Genomic DNA, 7203 nt, shown 5'->3' with positions numbered 1-7203 from the left:
TCAATCTCACTGAGATTGCACAGGTGGTGAACCAGCTGAGAGCAGGGAAGGCAGCAGGGATTTGAGATATCCGGAGTGTATCCAGGCTGGTGGTAAGGCTGTCCTCCTGGCATTGCAGGTGAGCTTTGCTTATATTTGGGAGTCAGGCGTCATCTCAACTGACTGAAACGGGACTTGTAGCCCTTATCTAGAAAGGGAAGGGTGATCTCCTGGATTGCGGCAACTACAGGGGAATAACACTGCTATCAGTGCCCAGTAAGGTCCTTTCTACGGTCATCCTTAACAGGATCTGCGATCACTAGCTCACTTACCAGCAACTGGAATTGTCTAGCTGTAAGCCTATGAAGTCTATCATCGACTGCATCCTGGCACTGAGGGTTCTTAGCGAGTGCAAACGCAAATATCGGCAGTTTTTTGCAGCCTCTGTCGATTTTTGTAAATTGTTCGACTCAGTTGTTCGAGTCGCCCTGTGGGACATCCAGAGACTTTTTGTTTGATCCCCTACTAACGGCCAGCCTATACTATATACCGGTACAGTGAGTGCTGTGCACGTTGGATCATAAATTGGACTCAAGACAAGAATTGTTATTTGAACTGTAATTGGGAAGATTTGTTTTGTAAACATTGTCTGCTAAGAGTGCAGACTAAAATGTATTATTGTTTCATGTCTATTTCATCAAGCCATCCATCTCCCAACATGAAAACACATATAAAAGAAACAAATCACATAGTGTACATTTTCTTCAAAATACTGTAATCAGCACACAAAACAATATTTTTAATACTTCTAATATTTCTAATAATTGTAATATCGTAGTGGAATACATCTCAACATCAGGACTTCCTTACAGCTACTGTAAGGAAATATGTGGTCCTAGACAAAGTTAATCTTTATTAGTGATAAGAAACAAACTGATAAGCATTTTCTATCTCATTCTATTTATCGGAACTGCATACATGGAAAAACATTTACTGTATGTTGTGCAATAAATACACAATGTTCAAACTAGCTGTATAGTTTTATTAATTTATGGTCAGACTATTCCTGCCAAGGCAATTATTAAAGTTTATCGGGCTTGTTGCTTTTCTGTAATGGATCACAGAGCCAGGTCCATGAGCTTGGATTTTCCCAAAGCTAATTAATTAGTAGTTAACAATCGCCGGTAAGCCTCAAAAGAGTTTTGGTTACCTGAAGGTAATTTCCTCAGTACAGCTATAAATACTAATTTGTCAGGGTTTTCCTGAGACATTGCCTGTGTACTGATCTTCCTGTTTATTTTGTTCCCGTTGCCTGTTATTACCAACTTTGCTTATTGAATTCTGATTTTGGCTTTTGGGTGGCAAGGTGGCACAGTGATTATAGGATCAGGATTTGAGTCTCTGCCGTGGCTCCATGTGTGTGGAGTTTGCATGTTCTCCCCATGTTGATGTGGGGTTTCCTCCAGGTACTCTGGCTTTGTGTTTTGAATAAATATGGAGCCCTCTTAGGCCTGTAGCCAGAAATCAATTTACTTCTGTAATATTCATATCAAACATTATATAATTATAATGTGTGTTATTAATGTATATTAAAGCTGTCATGACCTGAACATTGAAAGTTTTATGAATGCAGTGTTTTAAGACATGTTAAGGCAGGGGTGGCCAATCTTATCCGGAAAGGGCCGGTGTGTATGCGGATTTTTGGGGTAACTTTTAGGTCAGCTGTTCATACCCAGGTGTGAGGACTCTTCAGCCAATCAGTCCTCTAATTAGTAATCTAATTAGGGAGTCGCAGCGAAAACCTGCACACACAGAGGCCCTTTCTGGGTGAGATTGGCCACCCCTGTGTTAAGGTATACTTACATGCTGCTTGTGAATGGACTATGAATGCATAATGAATGCATTATGAAGGTGCAGTTAATGCAAAGCATTGCAAAATCCTTCAAGGGGATGCAAATTGTAATGGCTTGGTGGTTAACACTCTTACTTTGAGATTTGGGGAATAAGTGACCTTCCAATGAATGTGTAAGACCCTCACCGGGATATGCAGTTGGACGTTGGATGCTATATACCGTATAGTGGCAATGCCGTGCACATTGATCCCATGATCCCATATATCAAACTCGGCTGTTAATATACCGTTCTTTGCAATGAGAAACTGAGCATATGATATAGGTGCCCTATTTATCATTTTATAGAGGGACCTAATATTTTTGGGAGAGTAATAGGATACAAGAGCCAGACTGCACAAGAAAAATGATTTCGAACATACAGCTTCCTTTCTTCCCAGATCCCCGCAGTAGCATATGCAGGACACACACTTCCTTGGTCCAGTATGGAGAACCATGTGCTGTCCCCCAAACTGTCAGCCAGGTCTTGGATTCATGGCAAGGGATGATGATCTGGGATGGTCTTTCTGTTCAGCCCTCGGACATCCACGCACAGCCGTAGAGTCCGTTCCTTTTTGCGGACACACACAACTGGTGGGGAATAGGGAGACACAGACTTGCAGATCCAACCTCTGTCTAGAAGGTTCTGTACATATTCTTTATCCTCCCTATACAAAGGCTTGGGGATGGAATTATAGCACGTTTGGACTGGATCGTTATCCACAACATTGATTTTAAGTTGTAAGTTGGGTATACAACCTGTGTCTCCCTCCCCACATGCAAACACATCTGACTCTTCAAAAAGCATCTCATGCACAATACCCTGCTGCTGGTCAAGATGTTCTAAGTCTTCACGAGGATGCCATCTTTCTTGTGTGTGTGTCTCCGTGCGACTATCTACACTCTCATTGGTTGTGCTGGCTTGGCTGTCATGTGTGGTACAAAGGTAAATGTTACTGACTTGGCTAGTTGATGAGAAGGGGAACTCCAATTTACTGAGCTACTGTCAATAATTTCTTCTATGCAGCCCAATAATGTTCTTGGACACAGAAAAATGCTGTGTTTGGTGGAGTTGCTGACTGGGATCTTTACAGCTTTTGAGGCACCTACTGTTACATCAACTAAGGCAGGGAACAGTTCTAACCCTTCTTGTAAACCACCTTTTAAGGTTGGTTCAAATCACATTGTCCCTCCCTCTGGCCAGAATCTGGTATAACACCTAACCTCACATACTTAACCTAACCTCACAACAGTGAGATCCCTCTTTCCTACTCTGATGATATCATCTACAGGTTTTTCTTAAACTGGATTCTCACTGATTACAGAGACAAGGGTTTTAGCTGTGTCCCTATGAGGTTTTAATGCTTCTGCCAATAAGTCACTTAAACTACTTAAACAGTTAGTTATAACGGCTGAAAAACATGAACCACCTAGCCAGGTGAGTGTTGAGCCGTGGCGCAGAGCGCAAGTATTCCAAATTCTTATAGTCGGTCAGGATTAAAAAAGGATTAGGGGTGCCCTCTAACCACTGTCTCCACACTTCCAAGGCGAGTTTAATTGCAACTCCCAGTTCCCTATGTTGTAGTTCCTTTCAGCAGGAGTAAGTTTCTGGGAAAAGAAAGCACAGGGATGCTGTTTGTTGTCAGACGAGGAGTGTTGGGATAACACCATCCCAATCCCACTTCCTGAGGCATCAACCTCCACTAAGAATTGCCATGATGGGTCAGGCACCTGTAGGACTGGAGCAGAGGTGAAACGGTTGTGGAGGTCAGAAAAAGCCCTCTGGGCGGCATCCGTCCACTGAAATAAGACCTTAATAAAACAATGAAAGGTGAGAAACCAGTTGTGCAGCCTGACATATTAAATGTAAATAACGATCTTATAAAAGCAAATATGGAACTGAATTACACAGTATTTCCTTACAGAGTATGGAAATTGGGAACACAACATCTGTTATGTATAAAATAATTTGTGTTGCCATGACTGAAGAGAGATCATGGAAACACAAAGTGTAAACACAGAAAATGGAACAGCCACTTTTGTTGTATGTGAGGAAAAAAGATGAAAATTCAGCATGGTGTGTCGGGAATGAAAGAAGTCACACTGTCGACCAGCTATGGAATTATAGGATTATGGAATTATGCTGAGTGCATGTATCTGGTTATTCATACTCAAGTCTTGAAATAAGTAGAGGCAACTTACAAACCACATTTAACAGAAATCTCTGGTGACCTATCTCTCCATGAGACGGCCATAAACCAGCACTTCTTCTAATCACATGATGCCAAAGGATCTGCAAATGTAGGCTTTCTTGTGTTCCTGGGTGTACCTGGAGGTCTTACAGCTCACCATCGTCACAGTAGAATTGTACTTTAGCTGCCAAAGACATGTTATTCGCTGTGTTTTATTTGCTTCTTTGTATTTTGTGAAGGCTATCTGCCAGCGGCTGTTTTCCAAAGAGCTTTTTGTGCTATGACATTGCCGCTTTTTATCTCTATTATTATATACTTCCTGAACACAAGCTTTAAGTGAAGGGAATGATCTGTCACTGCATAGATTTGTTCTGTTAGTTCACTGAGTGACTCATACAAGTAAGTGACATCAGTGAGCTGGATGTGGTTCATCCGGCTCTCTTTCAGTTCCTTCTTTTCAGGATCGGTTCCTGTCCTGCCCTGGTCCATGTGCCATTTCCCTGTTTGGCCAGCGAGTGTCGCTGGTCATCCTGTCTCCCATTATTTCCCATGTTGTTAGCTCCTAGTATTTCCCCGTTCCTTTGGCTGCTGTGTGACTTAAAGGGTGAATCAGGCTTTCATGTCCTTTTCCCTTTTGTTGTATTTGGCCAGAGACCAGCCTCAACTATGTCTGTATTTTTAACTTTTTCGATATATTCTTGATCATGCATTTGTGTTATGGTTCATTGTTGTTCCCTGTTTTTATTAATATTTATTTACACTTATTTTATAGTCTCCTTTGGTGTTCATCCTCTATCTGTTAACTGACCTCACTTGCTCTTTGTTGCCCCTAGTTCGTAATAGTCCACACTTGCCCCTTGTTAACTCTTGTTATTCATATGTATCAAATTGCCCGCCCTCATTCTATTCCTTAGTTGGTCATTGTGGTTATTTGCCGTGTTAGTGGTGTTCGATTGTAGTTATTACTGTGTATAAGTTCCTGAGTCATTAGTGTTTTAATCCTTGCTTGGTTCTGTAACGGCTACAGCCACACAGTAAGGCCTTAAATTCTCACATCCTTAGTTCATTATTTGTATGCTTTTTCTAATTAAACTGTTTTATTTACAGTAATAATTCATAGGTCTTAGTTGATGTGTTTTGCCTTTCGTGTTAGGTGTAGTGTACATATTGTAGGGTTGTGTGCAGTGATTGTCTAAATTAATGTTTTGGTTTGCAGTTACTTTGGTTGTGGGGAGTGGTCTTTTGTATTCAGCATAAAGGTGTTGCTGAGGGCGGAGGTCACTTAAAGGACAAGCCCTGGAGCAGAAGTGAACCATGTGCTGCCATGGCAAGAGGGGGGAGTTGGGGTTTTGCTGTGTTTACTTATATGTAGTGCTTATTTGGTTTACCCCTTTTGTGTGCTAATTGGTTTGGCCAAACCACTATGGTTCCTCATGTTTCCTTATAGGGAGTCAGCTTGTTTCAGTTACTACTTTGCTTTGTAATATTATGTTACGTTTGTTTTTGTTGACCGCTTTTATGGGCCCAGTTATTAAGGTTTTGAGTTTCGTTATTGTCTGAGTTTTAGGGTCAATAAAGCCCGATTTCTTTAAGTAAGCTCCTGTGTTTGTTGCCTTACTGCTTGGTCCATTACAGTTCCCACATGTCTTCTAGCGTTAGCTTTCCTTGTGCTTAGTTTCAGGTAGTTCATGTTTTACCTGTTTAGTTTTGACCCCTTGTTGGTCCTTTACCTTGTGGTTCTCCATTTCTTTTTGTTAAACACTTTTTGCGTCGATACCTAGATCATCCCTCCTTCGTGATGTCTTGCTGTAACACCTGTGTGGAATGATGTCTGAAAGAGTGACTATGACAAATATTCAATATGTAATTGACAATATACACACATTGTGTGTATACTGCATATATTTGATGTATATATCTTTAGTCAAATTATTTTAAATAAAATTTCATACGTACATAACCGCCCACGCCAGCATAAAAAAAATGTTTTAGGGAAGTGAACAGACAGATTTTTTTTATTTACTTTTCATTTTTTCACAAATGATGCGTGAAAAATTAAAATGCAAATGCTGTTATTTCATAAAATTTTTCGTTTTGGCCTGTGATGATGAAATGGCAAAGTAGAGATTGTATTTTTATTTTATTATCATTTTCGTTTTCTTTTTGGCAGGAAATACCTCCCATACTAACCCACGACGTCACATGCCACTCTGATTATCCATCCATCCATCCATCCATATTCCAAACCGCTTATCCTCCTGGGCCACGGGTGGTTCGGAGCCTATCCACTCTGATTAGACTTCACAAAATACTGAAAACAATGCTGAGCAATTTATCTGAAACAATTTATTCCTAAATTTACCCCATGCATACTGTTTTAACATGATGATTGGACCATATGTAGTGAAGTGGGGTGGGGGGGGAATCAGAAGCATAGATAACCCAATTTGACTATGCCACCCAAGGACCTCCCACCTGAGGACCTGCCCACCATTATCTTAACTCACCAGGGCAAAGGCTCAGTTACCAACAGAAAGGCAGAGTCATGTTTCTAAATACCAAAATACAATTTATTAATGCAAAATGGTGCTATACAGACAGCCAACAATTATACAAATATAAAACAGACAAAACCCCCAGGTGAGACAATCCTTGATTAACGGGCAATTAAAAAAGACGTTTCAACCGTAGCAGGTAATCTACCCAACTACACATATTAATTGTAATATTCTGCAACTGCGTGTGGCTTCTTCATAAAGATATGGAAATATGTTTGACTATTTGATTCAAGTGGACTTGCTTGGAATTAAACTATACAACTCAACTCTTGTTTAATTTTACGTATTTTCTTGCATCAGCTTTAAGAAAGTAGTCGGGAGATGTGTGGTTTATACGCATCCATCAATTCACTATACCTGCTTGTCTGTAGCCCTTGAGCACAAGGTAGAGAACAATCCAGAATGGGGCACCAACTCCTTGCAGGACACACTCACACACCATTCACTCACACACCATTCACTCACACATGCACACCTACAGACAGCTTAGTAACTCCAATTAACCTCAGCATGTTTTTGGACTGTGGAGTTACCTCACAACAACACAGGGAGAATGAAGGAGACTGGACCCTAACACCCAGAGGA

This window comes from Brienomyrus brachyistius, unplaced genomic scaffold (assembly GCF_023856365.1).
Source record: "Brienomyrus brachyistius isolate T26 unplaced genomic scaffold, BBRACH_0.4 scaffold32, whole genome shotgun sequence".
In the NCBI taxonomy this organism is placed as follows: domain Eukaryota; kingdom Metazoa; phylum Chordata; class Actinopteri; order Osteoglossiformes; family Mormyridae; genus Brienomyrus; species Brienomyrus brachyistius.
The sequence above is the reverse complement of the archived record's forward strand: the minus strand, read 5'-3'. Positions refer to the sequence as shown.